General features: G+C 38.0%; 1 long non-coding RNA gene across 1 annotated transcript in view; it reads right to left on the bottom strand.

Moving 5' to 3' along the window:
- Positions 1-1,181: 1,181 nt before the first annotated feature.
- The window catches only part of LOC111083513, an 18,367-nt gene continuing 4,502 nt past the window's right edge, over positions 1,182-15,046 (bottom strand). Inside the window, exons 2-3 of the long non-coding RNA XR_002609087.1 lie at positions 8,358-8,552; positions 1,182-1,360 (exon numbers count right to left, since the gene is read on the bottom strand). This is a non-coding gene — a long non-coding RNA (uncharacterized LOC111083513). The remainder of the gene's footprint in view (positions 1,361-8,357; positions 8,553-15,046) is intronic.

Genomic DNA, 15,046 nt, shown 5'->3' with positions numbered 1-15,046 from the left:
ACCCATAGGGTAACATAATCTGTTCTCCTCACTAACATGGTGGCTACCCATAGGGTAACATAATCTGTTCTCCTCACTAACATGGTGGCTACCCATAGGGTAACATAATCTGTTCTCCTCACTAACATGGTGGCTACCCATAGGGTAACATAATCTGTTCTCCTCACTAACATGATGGCTACCCATAGGATAAAATAATCTGTTCTCCTCACTAACATGGTGGCTAACCATAGGGTAAAATAATCTGTTCTCCTCACTAACATGATGGTTACCCATAGGGTAACATAATCTGTTCTCCTCACTAACATGGTGGCTACACATAGGGTAAAATAATCTGGTTAGTCTTAATCCGTTTTGATAAATTACATAAGGAGACTGACTTTAGACTGTTTTTAATATTAGTACTACCATGATGAATTTATCAAAACGAATAAATATGAAATAACTAAACAACGGTATCAGTAGCACTGTCACGTTTGTTTTAACAGTAAATATGTTTAGAAATGAGCTGATTATATAAATCCGAACTAAATGAATTCCGTCTAGAAGTACTTAAATCTATATCTCGTTAGTTACTTATAACTTGTAAAAGACAAACTCTCTGAATAATAACGTTCATATAATTCAATCATATTCATGAAAACGTTAACAAAATAGGACTTTTTTTTTAAATGGATGTGGTATGTTTATACTGCGGTAGGTAAAGCCTTCCCGTGAATATAAGCAAGTCTTATAGCCTCCACTCAGGTCTTTTCGGCAAACTGTTCTACCTAACTTAATGAAAGTTTATAAATAAACTCAAACAGTGGTGTAGGAAGGAGTTGGGAAGTGGGGGTGCTCGATTAGACATGTAGATTTTACAACGAGAGATTGAAAGTATCAGTATAGGGGGTCTGGGGGCATGCCCCCCAGAAAAATTAATATAGTAATACAATTTACAGTTCCTATACAAGTCAACCGAGCTCAACTATAAAGTACAATGCTAAACCACGAGTGTTGAACACTAATTACCATGCCACTTATTAGACTTACCCTCAAATTGTATATCATGAAACAATACCAGAGACTCGACAAAGTTTCTATTACTAACCTTTGACATCTACATTATGTTTAATATAACTCTGTGACGCTTCCTCTAGTCTACTGTTGATGATTTGGACAAATTCGTTGCTTACCTGACGCTTGTAGGTTACTTGATATCAAGAGGAAAAGAATAACTCGGGCGAATCTCGATCTGCTGATGTTCAATAACGGGCAGCTACCGAAGAACCACGGCCCCATCACCACCCATGAAGCGGGGCTGCGGCAGCGTTGTGCTGCGTCAGAAAGAATGGTTTCCTTATGACTCTGTCTGCGACTGCTGTAGACAGGAAGAAAACGATAGTATTTGAAAAATAGTCCTCATAGGATGTCATTCTTTATTCAGTACATCTATTGCCATTCGAGTATTTCCTTAACACCAACTGAAAGCCTATGTTGTACTTCATCATATCGGTAAACCTAAGTGAACTCGCTATCAGAAACACCATTTCGATAATTTGTCCGTCCACTCGGTACACAATACAAACGCTTCGCGGCGCTCTACTAAAATCGTGCGCAGCTGCCGAAGACTTCCAGTTATGCGCGTGCGCCGTAATTTTTATTCCACGCCTACACCGAACATGCAAGTGTTTTGTGATTGGACTGAAAGACCGGTTTCTATAGGGAGGACGCGATTGTGACCTCTGGTGCTGGAAGGCGGAGGCTGTTCTGTGGTTCAGGGTTAGGAAAAGGGAGAACCCAAGAGGATTGTGTAATGTCAGCAAAAACACACCTACGGGCAAATTAGTTTACACCTTCCGTTAAAAAAAGACGACAGTTGTGAGATTTAATCAGAAAACAAGAGATCAACACTTGTACTTGAAACCCCAACTGATTATCAGCTGATCTTTTTGATGAAAGAGAACACAGGTGACTACTCTTCCACAGACTTGTACTTTTAACACCATAATCAGCGTTGAAGCTAGAAATTGTCCTAATATTAGGTACATGTTCTTTGCACAACAATCATGCTCTTACTAGCGACACGTTTTCAGCCAATTTAAGGAGGCGTTTATTTTTTAGTAAGATCCTTAAGTTTTTTTACTACCACAGTTCTACAAGGGGGGGGGGGACATTGCCCTCTTATTGGTTCTAAATTAGTTATTTTTTTAAATATCCAATATAAATATGTCATGCTGACATATCATGTGCATTTAAAAAATACGTTTACAAACAGTAGTGTTTAGCATGTCCGTGTAAAAAAGGGGAAAAAAGGTTATTTTTAGAAACAGACATAAATAACTAAGTAAAGTGACGAGCTGTGACGTCACAGCTCTGTAAACAAGTAAATCAATGATTTTTACACTCCGACTAGAAGAACTTCTCTCTCCGTTCAACCCCAAGTTTGCTGTTAGACGAAATATTTCAACCTCCCTTCATAATATATATATCTTAATAGAAACGGTTCAACCACTACTAGAAAAGGGGGAGAAGATATGGACCTGGATGTAGCTAAGAGACTAACCTAACCTAACCTAACCACAATATCATTGTGTTTGTTATCGCTAGTCGTCCCTAGGGCTGAAGAGACACACTAGGAAAGCAGCTAATCATCAGCACCCACCGCCAACTCTTGGATAAATCTAATTGAATAGTAGGACTTAATCATTACTCTTATAATGTACCGACGGCCTGGACGATGTTTCGAACGATGTTGTTACGCCAACGAATTATGATCACATTGATCCACAGCCCGGCACGCTAACTACTAGACCACACTCAGTCCTGATAAGCATATTTTACAGCGCTCCACTTTGAAACGTTAGTAGTGTTTTTTTTCAGTGATCACTTTAATAAAACAGGACTGGTTCAGTTATCAAGAAATAAATTCGAAAATCGTATCGCACAACCAGGTTTAATAGTGTTTACTAAACACGTCTATAAGGACAACTTTAAACAGCAGAAAGCTGACGTACACAGGTAGGCATCTATTGAACGATACGTGCACAACGTTTATAATAACGTACTCGTATATCTGCAGTGGCGTATTCCAAGGGCACTGCTATTTCCGTGACAACATTCATTCATATCTATCGTTCTTACAACTGTCGCGTGAAAGTGTTGTGAATAGTGCGCGAGCTTATTCTTAATGATTCACACTACTATTTGCAAGCTATATAGTGATCCACGCAACAGTCCCGACGGTCAGCGCTTCTGGTTATGTGCACGATATGTTACTACAGGCCGACCTACAGCCAACGAGAGTAGCTATGCTTATATATACTGACAAAAGTCCATCACTTAGCGTGAGGTAGCTTCGGTCGTAACATTTTTACAGACCACTTTATTTGGTTCAGCTATTTCATGTGGCACAATGTGTTTATATACAGAACCGCGGGTCACGTGAACAAGATCTTATTATTGTCAATTTTCACTCATATTTATCGTCCTTAATACACACGTATTCATAGTAAAATACTGAGACTGTCCCTGATTTGGAAACTGACCAGAGGGACGGTAGCCAATTAATAGTACTCTATTAACTACTGACCAGAGGGACGGTCAATTAATAGTCACTCTATTAACTACTGACCAGAGGGACGGTAGTCCTTCTGGTCAGTAGTTAATAGAGTACTATTAATTGGCTACCGTCCCTCTGGTCAGTAGTTAATAGAGTGCTATTAATTGTGCTATTAACTGAATACCGTCCCTCTGGTCAGTAGTTAATAGAGTGCTAATAATTGAATACCGTCCCTCTGGTCAGTAGTTAATAGAGTGCTATTAACTGAATACCGTCCCTCTGGTCAGTAGTTAATAGAGTGCTATTAATTGAATACCGTCTATTAACTACTGACCAGAGGGGCGGTAGCCAATTAATAGCACTCTATTAACTACTGACCAGAGGGACGGTATTCAATTAATAGCACTCTATTAACTACTGACCAGAGGGACGGTATTCAATTAATAGCACTCTATTAACTACTGACCACGCTAAGGGATTTGCTGCCACTCTTATAACGCATTCACAGCTTAAAATGCGGGGAATATTTTACGGTATCGCATAGAATAGAACCCGACTCGCCAGCTCCAAAACTCTACCACAGGACCCATCCGCACCCGTACGTAAAGAAAGATAAATAAAGTACTCGAGCCTCTGATTCAAACATCGTGGCCGAGTACATTAGAAAGAACATACTCGAACCGTTACAAATTAAACAACTGTTTTAATTTTTCATGTGTGGCGAGAAAGTAAGAAATAGTGAATAGTAGAAACTTTGTTTTTATCTCGCACGACAGTGGAATAATAATATATCACTTATTGTACACAGAAATCATTACACAGAGATCCATTGACACGAGTTATGACGAACTTTACTGGATTAAAATCAGTGTTCTCCGAGATAACTTTGCTCACATTGTGATCTCCACTGGAGAGATGACCACAACCATCGAAGCTAGTTCAAGAGAGTTGGAAACACGGTCAGCTACTACTATCGCCAAGACGACGGGGGTTTACCAGGGTATGTGGGCGTACGTTCATGCTATAGAAACGTACAAAGCTGTTGTAGTAAGCAACAGAAACTAATGAAAGATCGCACCTTGGCTCGCCCTTCTATTAACGTCGCAGCCTTGAACCGCACTAAGGGAGGGCGTCGTGTTTCGCGCCTCTGTAGGACGTCACGTGCTTACGTTACTCCAACGACAAGAGCCGAGACGGTTTGTGTTGGGTTGTATTATGGCTAGACCGAGTTTGTCAGCTTCTTCTTCTTTTTTTACTCTTTCTACATGGAGTTTAATTCTTGTGTGCTCGACTGTATTCAGAATTAGAATATAGGCGTACACGAAAGGCATAATCCAGAAACAGAGCAGAGAGTGTGAAATACAAATATTGTTTGTATAATAAAGACACTAATCCAGAAGCAGAAGATTATACTGAACAATCTAAAAAAAAAGAAATATGAACTTTACTTCAGTGCAAGTTGGACCACCACCATCTGTTATTACCGAAATGTGGTCATTCTGTTATCTAACTCGATCGCGTTGGATCTGGTTTTCCATTCTGAGGATCTATTGTTTCGGCCCGGCATGGCCAGGTGGTTAGGGCGCTCGACTCGCAATCTGAGGGTCGCGGGTTCGAATCCCCGTCACACCAAACATGCTCGCCCTTTCAGCCGTGGGGGCGTTATAATGTTACGGTCAATCCCACTATTCGTTGGTGAAAGAGTAGCCCAAAAACAAACAAACAAACAATCTATTGTTTGAAACATATATAGGAAGTCTTCTTCTGTCGGAGAAGACAGAGGAACAGAAGTTTGGATAAAGGAAGAGAATTATCACCATTTGTCTCAAATTGATAAACGGACAGACAGATGTATATACTGAGGCGTGTCTACTTAAATTAAAAGGATTTATTGCTGTAAATGACGTAAAATTTTGTGAACTAAGAATTCAGTATGAATTAGCATTTTTATCACAGCTAGATGATGCGGTGTAACACGAGTATTGTCTGGATTGATTTATCACAAAAAACGAGAGAGAAAAAAAAAGGATATAGAAGGGGATTACACCTCATAAACAACCATCTGGTACGGCGAGTGCCCTGGTGAAGTTTAACCAGGTTACCGTAAAGCTACAGTTATTTGAGGGGGGGGGAGGGGCTCAACTCACGGGAACAACAAATGCACACTCGAACAAAAAGGAACGCGCGAACTACAAGTGTTTGGACGCTGCAGTAAAGTCTCAGGTTTTTAGTCCCATGTGTCCGAAGCAATCAAGCGGACTATTCATGTTTCGCTCTCGGCGACTATCAATCTTTCACTGCTAATCTAAGGACCGGCTCGGTCCTTTCCAGATCGATACTCTGACGTACAGGGTGAGCTAACATCGCAGGAACGGCACATTATTCAACTTTCCCTCACCACAGTGGTTAGATCGATCGTTCTCGAGAACAATACACTTTGTTTAGATAATGGACCTGCCCAAGCGGACGAGATAAAGTTCGTTGAATAACCAATCAAAGTTTTATATTGACTATCCACATCTAAATATCATCCAAACGTGGACAGCACAAGGAAAGGAACTATTCAAATTACTGTTAGAACATAGTAATATGAGAAATAAATCCCTCCTGGAGAAATCGGATGGAAATAAGAATGGTGTAATGTACTAGCGTATCCGGCATTATTATATAAGAAGTACATCCTATTAATCAACGAATAAAGATAAAGAGTCTATAACAAACAGAAATATAAGAAGTCCGTAACAGTGTCTTTCATTGGTTGAAGCGTCTGAATAATAATACCATGTTGAACAAAATATAGAAGAACGTCTGAGAACGCGCTCCTTCTTGTAAGAAAAACTTTTTGTCGCGCCCTTATTGACCTCAGCCACCCGCGTGAGGGGAGGAGAATTAGCCATCACCTCTTGTCAGGAGGGTGCCACCGCTCCCTCAAGCATTTCGAACAAATAAGCAACAACCAGTTCAAAAAAAAAAAGAAGAAAGAGAAACAGAGAGATGACATTAAGCGACATCTAACGGCATGCGTACTAACTACTTATATAATTGAACTCCATCATCGTTATTTGTCTGAGACAGACTTACAACTTGATGCCAGCGTATCTATTAAAATCCGCCTGGCTCGATAAAAGCAACATAATTAAAAATATTCAACCGTCAAGAAAGGAAAACCGGATTTAAAATACCAGTAAAAATTAAATAATGAATTTTACTCACGGTTTTAAGGATGACCCCCAAGTTTCTGGAAATAGAACACGAAAGTTCTGACTTAATCACACATGTAGAGCCTATCAGAAGTTACAAATTAGCGCGTGCCTCCGACTAAATGATAGATTATGTTTGCGGCATCGGGGCCAGGAAATGGTGTGCTACATACTTTTTCGAGTTGTGGGTGAGAGGGAAAAAGGGGGAGGGGGTAGTCGATAAGCACGTGCAGACTAATGTCTTAACAGGCTGATACAACGCAGCTGTGACAACTGACTAACTCTGAATCTCTGTCGAAATCTCAACCAATATCATTTATTTGATTAGAATAATAGCAACATTGATGCTTTGTTTTGATTAGATTAAGCCTAATAAGATTAATGAAACAGAGTAATGAGCCACGAGGTATTAAATACTTGGATATGACTGAATACGTAAATCACCTTTTTCAAATTTAAAATCCATTTAGAATTGACTAAATTATTATATTAAGTCAACATGTCGGTACTTGTATGATTAAATAACCACAATAATACATTCATTTCTGACTTTGTGAATAAACAACAAACATGTAATTAACATGTGCGGAAGGGGGGGGGACCGAGCAACATTGACGAGTTACTGTACAACGGACTGCGTACACATTATTATTATATCTATTAATATTATCTAAATATTATCATAACCAGTTTCATACAAACGCTAAATCACATTCGGTATTGTACAGACTTATTGAATTTGATTAATCGTTAATGTTTTGTTCATTGTTGGCTAGAACATCTTTCAAATGAACGGCTTTCTAAAGTCAGTACAATTGAGTTTACATACATCTGTTTAAAAGATTATTACCGGATACTGTTTTCCACCCATATGGTTTTTACAGAGTTTAGTTTTGTTGAGTTTACATACATCTGTTTAAAAGATTATTACCGGATACTGTTTTCCACCCATATGGTTTTTACAGAGTTTACATACATCTGTTTAAAAGAGGAAAACAGTATCCGGTAATAAACCCATGTGGTTTTTACAGAGGTTAGTTTTGTTGAGTTTACATACATCTGTTTAAAAGATTATTACCGGATACTGTTTTCCACCCTTATGGTTTTTACAGAGTTTAGTTTTGTTGAGTTTACATACATCTGTTTAAAAGATTATTACCGGATACTGTTTTCCACCCATATGGTTTTTACAAAGTTTAGTTTTGTTGAGTTTACATACATCTGTTTAAAAGATTATTACCGGATACTGTTTTCCACACATGTGGGTTTTACAGAGGTTAGCTAACTTTTCTTTACATGCATCTGTTTAAAATATTATTGCCGGATACTGTTTTCCATCCATATGGTTTTACAGGAGTTAGTTTTGTTGAGTTTTCATACATCTGGTTAAAATATTATTGCCGGATACTGTCTCTCAACTAAGTGGTTTTATTGACACTGGTAAAGTCAATTTGTACACAGTTAATAGAATATTGATCGTTTTTACATATTTAATGAAGTCTAATATTACGGTATAAGGTAACAGAAAATTCATTAGTTTTACAAGTGTTAATGGACGTTTTTTATATTAAAAACAAATTTAAACAATTGGCAGTAGAATATGACATGTCACTGACCTGGGCCTCAGCAAGTTTGAATTTAAGCTGACGTGAAACCTGGTTGTCGTTGATGGACCTTCCCTACTTGGGAGAAACCTATCGTCATGGCAACTGCGGTCTAATCTGATCAGAGGTGTGTTTGCTTAAAGAATTCGATTAGGAAACCGATCAATAAAGATCTTCTCTGTAGAGTCCGTTTCTTTCTGACCAAACCTACACAGATCAGAGCAATAGACAGAGCTGATCTCCTTCACCAAGACGAAAATATTTACACATTTCGGAGACACTAGACGGGATATTTGAATGTCAAAAAAAAATCCGAACAAGGGAAGTAGATAGGGATGAGTGAGGTTCAACTTTAACGATATGATTGTAATCAACAGTGACAGAAGATTCGGTAGGAAATTATTCGTTCATCTCCACATTCGACACAAGAGCAACTGAGCGTTATGCTCTGGCAGGTGGTGAGCACAGTATGCTTACTGTGGGATAGAGGGAAACGGGAGAGAAAAAGGGGGAGGTTTGGTAAGAAGTGTCCAGCGATTAACACGCCCCCTAGTCAGTAACAAGCATCTAGTTCGTAGTAATAGAACTTGGCCTCGGGTGTGTGTTCGTCGGTTGATGCTATATTCCAAGTTTGAGCGATGTAATACTGTGTGAGGGTTAGTAATAAAAATAGCATGTTGTGCCCAGGGATTGAAATTTTGTAGTGTAATGTTCACTTAACTACCCCTCAGACAGAGCAACCGCTTAAGAGAAACAAAATAGCTCACAAAAGTAAATATCTACCACATTAAAACAAACAAATTAATTGTTAGATTTATAAACCTACTATATAAACTCAGAAATTTCAGTTGCTATAGTAACAAAGCATTATATGGATGTAAGAAATAACTGATTTAAAGTTTTGAGACGTCTTGAATTTTATTACAATTGTACAACGTTCCGACAAACTTGTGGAAACGTTGTACATTTATAATAAAGTTTCTCTTACTACCCATTCAAGACGTCTCAAACTTTATTTTCTAAAAGTGGGTTACTCGTCGTTAAACAACCTATTCTGTTTCTGAATTATTGAAGCGAGAATAATAAAACAAAAATCGGTTATTCTTGCTGATCTACATTCTGATCATTTGCCTACTTTCGCGTATTTAATTTTTATTGGTAGATTTTGTTACTAAAATTAGTTTCTTCTTCACTGCTGATCCCACAAGAAATTGGTTTTCTATTAACCTGCATGTATTTTCATGATTTTCACAATACGCCTAACTTAATTTCACCTTCGTCTTTTGGTATTTTCAACCTGAGCGACACATGGGTTAAACAGCTAGGCTTAGAAAGCTCTACGTTTTCGGGCTAATTTCACTGCTAATTTAGAACTGCTTAGCAAGCGGAGGACAACCAGTCAGCAGCACCCGTCGCCTACACGACTACTCTTAATCCAATAGTGGGATTTACTTTCACGGTTAGAAGTTCTCACAGTTAAAATTATCAAGTGTGTTCAGCAGCATATCGCGTCACGGCTCGAACCTTGGACATTCCAATATGCAGCCCGGCATGCTAGCAGGCTGTACTCGGTTCTTATTCACCGTACAAAGCTAGCGTACACGAGGATATAGTCACAGGCAGACAAACGGTAATGAAAACAGTAAAAAAAATCCATAATTAGTAATGATATTCTGGATTTTCATCGAAGGGTTTTTATTGACGGGAGAAATTCTTTCAGTTCATGTATTTGTAAACATTTTGTTTATCTTTGATACAGGATTAGAAGCAATAGGATATTATTTCTTTTGTTGACGGGGATAATTCAATAAAATATACATTATATATATATATACCTATATGCGGTCATCTGTTACTAACACTATTTTTTACCACAAACTGTGTGTCTGGCAAAATATAGTGTTAAGTTCAGAAGTGAGGGGTCATCGCGATCAAACTGGTTATTTCATATAGCTAACGTGTTTACTAAGAAAGTCATTGTTTGAGGTATAGTATTGTAAAGCAACAGTGTATGACTACCGTGTTTACTAAGAAAGTTATTGTTTGAGGTATAGTATTGTAAAGCAACAGTTTATGGCTACCGTGTTTACTAAGAAAGTTATTGTTTGAGGTATAGTATTGTAAAGCAACAGTTTATGGCTACCGTGTTTACTAAGAAAGTTATTGTTTGAGGTATATTATTGTAAAGCAACAGTGTATGACTACCGTGTTTACTAAGAAAGTTATTGTTTGAGGTATAGTATTGTAAAGCAACAGTTTATGGCTACCTTGAAACTCATTGTTTGAGGTATATTATTGTAAAGCACCAATGTATGGAAGGTCAGACAACTAAAAATACAACGTTCCATATTACAAACATGACTAAGGTACCATCGATCTTCATTTGAGTGTATAAGAAAACAACATGGAAAATAATAAGTATTTGAGATATGGGGGCGACGCTCCCCCTGAACATGAAGTGAGGGATCGTCGATCCTTCTCGACTCCACCATAATAAGTATTTGAGATATGGGGGGCGACGCTCCCTCTGAACATGAAGTGAGGGATCGGCGATCCTTCTCGACTCCACCATAATAAGTATTTGAGATATGGGGGCGATGCTCCCCCTGAACATGAAGTGAGGGATCGGCGATCCTTCTCGACTCCACCATAATAAGTATTTGAGATATGGGGGCGATGCTCCCCCTGAACATGAAGTGAGGGATCGGCGATTCTTCTCGACTCCGCCACTGAATATACGGTTTCGTACTAATGGTTACTACGACTAGTGATCAAAGTATTCTTGTACGTAAACGTTTTGTCTTGTACTTCCGTATTATAGTTTCTTGTATTTTTAATAAATACGAACGTTTTAGTTTGTAAACATGCAAGTGAGCATCAGAAACGTTATTGAATCACAAGTCTAATCACTATTTTTAACCATTTGTCGTTTCGCCAGCGAAACACACCATAGTCATCACCTCTGTATTTGTGTCTAAACAGCAGGAAAACTATCGTGCACGTGCAAAAGTCATCACGAGACTAACGTACAGTAACTAGAACGAAGGAAATGTATACATTCAACGTGCTTCTCTTGTGTACGTGTTTACACGCCAACAAATGTGGTCTTCGCATAGAAACTTCGGTTTGAAACCTGTATAGAAGAAACCTACCATCAAATACGTATATGTAACAGAAGAAGACACTTTGTCCAATCTATCTATCCCATCTTTAGCACTTTTTTATTCTAGATGCGTACACTATTTGGTTGAGAAGTTTTAATAGTTGAATTACACAGCTTTCCGTTTGAAAATAATAATTAAGAATAATGTACAGTAGGTGGGGAGAGGGGGGGGGGTAAAATTGCTCTGTTTATTTTGCAACTGATCCTGCATCGTCTAACAAAAAAGCCCAAAAATCAATGTATTTATAGAGGGGAATCCAAGAATTGCGTAACGTAGGGGGAGGTCGGTTTTATATCTTACAGCGTATCTTGTACGTTATTGCGTGTAATGCATTATGGTATACTGTCAGATGACCGTTGAAATAATTCAAAAGTAATTCCCCTAAAGATAGTGAAGAATAAATATAACATGTGCAGTCAGTCTAATCCCTTTGATGAGAGCGTATACGTATTATGATTGTCTGGTAGGCCGTTTACAAATAACTTTTGTCATTCCATGTGCGAGTTCAATAAGGAAAAATAACACCGCGTTTGTTGTTAAGGAAAGGAGACTCACTGCAAAGCATTGTCAGCAACAATGTTTGGGTTTCGATGCAATTGGTGCATCCAGCTCAACAGAGTTCTCAGGTTCGCTAAGTAGCCGTGGAATTTTTTCCTGCTGGATGCCACCGTTCCTTGTCATATTATTGAATGCAAGAAAAAACCTCTACCGAAGTGAACGCTTTTTCGGTTCGTTGACGAATGAAAGAGAGTTTGGACCTAAAATCTGTCAATGCGTTTGTGCACTGTATGCTACATTTCTGAAAATTAGATTTTGGCTTTAAGGGTGCTCAGAATTTTTATATTGTTTTAATTTGTTAAGCTATGTCGATTATTAGAGCAGTGACACAGTCACACTGACTTGTTGCATCAGGCCACAGAAACACCCACACTGACTTAATGCATCAAGCCACTGAAACAGTCACACTGACTTGATGCATCAGGTCACTGACACAGTCACACTAACTTGATGCATCAGGTCACTGAAACAGTCACACTGACTTGATGCATCAAGCCACAGAAACTCTCACACTGACTTAATGCATCAAGCCACTGAAACAGTCACACTGACTTAATGTATCAGGCCACTGACTCAATTACACTTACTTAATGTATCAGATCACTGAAACAGTCACACTGACTTGATGCATCAGGTCACTGACTCGGTCGTTCTGACGTGTCACGTTAGGCCACCAACAACGTTACAATGGCGTGTCGTATCAGGACACATCTGCTCACTAATATACAACGTTTATAAGACCCTATGTAATACTTTTCATTTCATGTCATTTAACAGTTTGTTTGTTAAAAACTATACAAGTGGTTATATCTAAGCTACATGTGACCATTGCTTTGAACACTTTTGGAATTTTGTATTAAGCAACGAGTGAATAATCAGAGCTGACTCACTATTACTACCCTTGTTCGTTTGTAACAAATAATACTCATTATTACTACCGTTGTTTGTTTTGTAACAAATAATACTCATTATTACCCCTCGTTTGTTTGTAACAAATAAAACTCATTATTACCCCTCGTTTGCTTGTAACAAATAATACTCATTATTACCCCCCTTGTTTGTAACAAATAATACTCATTATTACCCCCTTGTTTGTAACAGATAATACTCACTATTACTACCGTTGTTTGTTTTGTAACAAATATTACTCATTATTACCCCTCGTGTGCTTGTAACAACTAACACACAACCAGTATTCTAAAACAGGTGAAGTATATGTTCCATGTGAAGTGACAGGGTAGAGTGAGAATGTGTGGATTATGATTCAGAGAATATTTTCATAGAAACCTTGCGTTACAGTTACAATCCAAAACTTAACAATACAGAAAACACATTCATAGTATCCCGCTGTTCAGCATAAAGAAAAAAGATTCAAGTTAACAGTTGAGAAAAAGATTGATTTGACTTTGAAAGTTTTATGATGAAGGGAGGTACACATAGAACTAACGAATATCAGTGTGTTTATATGTGTCGACTACCGATATGAGAAGTCTAAATAGTTTATGGTAAAGAGAGGGGTAGGTTTTTAGAAATGCGATTAGAAACAGCTCAGTAACTATGGTGCTGAGTGACATGAAAGTCAATTAATACACGGAAAATTATCAGTTACCTAATTTCAGTCTGTTGTTACGGGTCTCGTTATCTTGTTTTCACAGTTGATATTTACCTTGTTAATCTGAAATGTTAGCCAAGGAACGTAGATCAGTCCATTTCACACCTATACTGAAGATAAAACTCGGTAAACATGTCAGTATACGAGAAAATTTGACGTGTCATGTAACACGTGATTTGTACAAAGTGATTTCCTATACTTGACACTCTCTTCTCGTGACATATAGTGAACATTTTCATAGATATAAACAAAGATAACTAGATCTGTCAGTGAGTTTAATCCTGTCAGAAAATGGATAAATAATAAAAGTAATTTTTGTGCAAATCTTTCAAGTATATATAATAACAAGAAGAGAAGACGACCCGGCACTTCACCTGGTTCACACAGTAACCCTAAAATTATAATTTTTTTGTTGCAGATTTAATCACGACTGGTTTCTAATCTACTTCAACACCCATGTATGTTTTATAGGATTCGCTCGTTTGAGATCAACCTATTGATGTTAACTTCTGATCTGAACAAGCTACCTACTTAGAGAGTAACTAAACATTAGTATAGTTAACCAAATACACTTATTCTACGTTATGACTTTAAAGATTAGAATGTACTGGTTTAACATTTGGGTACCCTTGCTGTTAACGATATTTTCAGCCTATTAATAGAAAAAAATAAAGAGAAATCAAACTGAGCTACAGCGCCACCTATTGTGGAAACTAGGCATATTGTAAGAAGCAAGTGTATTGTTTAGGTTTTTCACATAAGTAGAAGTGGAAAGTTTAAAAAAATAAATTATAGCATCAGTGAGAGGAGCTCAATTGATTGTAAAGATAAGTTCAAAGTTCATCGAACAAGAGGCTTGGCATGGCGATATATTGTTACGGTGAATCCCTCTATTGGTTGGTAAAAGAATAGTGACTCGAGGGCTATCTACGCTAGGCATCCATAATTTTTGAAGTTATAGATTACAGAAAAGGCAGTAACCATCTACCAATAGGGGGATTGATTGCACATTCTAACGCCCCCCACGGCTGAAAGGGCTAACATGCTCAAGGATAGGGTTTGAACCCACGACCCTCAGATTGCGAGGGCCCTAGTCACCAGGCCGTCAAGCTTAAAAGGTATTCAATTTAGGGTTCATTAAAAGCGGAGATAACACACATGATATAGGAAATAGCACATAATATAGGATCTAACACACACAATATAGGAGATAACACACACAATTTAGAGATTAAATTCACATTACATTACAATGATCTGTCTAACCATTCTATTCATGTCGACGTTACTATGGAAACTAGCAGCAACTATGAACGGAAACACGTGTTTCAAAATAAGTGCCACATACATATATATATATATATATA

This window comes from Limulus polyphemus, unplaced genomic scaffold, assembly GCF_000517525.1.
Source record: "Limulus polyphemus unplaced genomic scaffold, Limulus_polyphemus-2.1.2 Scaffold9931, whole genome shotgun sequence".
In the NCBI taxonomy this organism is placed as follows: domain Eukaryota; kingdom Metazoa; phylum Arthropoda; class Merostomata; order Xiphosura; family Limulidae; genus Limulus; species Limulus polyphemus.
Note: the sequence above shows the minus strand (reverse complement) of the source record. Positions and strands in the feature narration are given on the sequence as shown.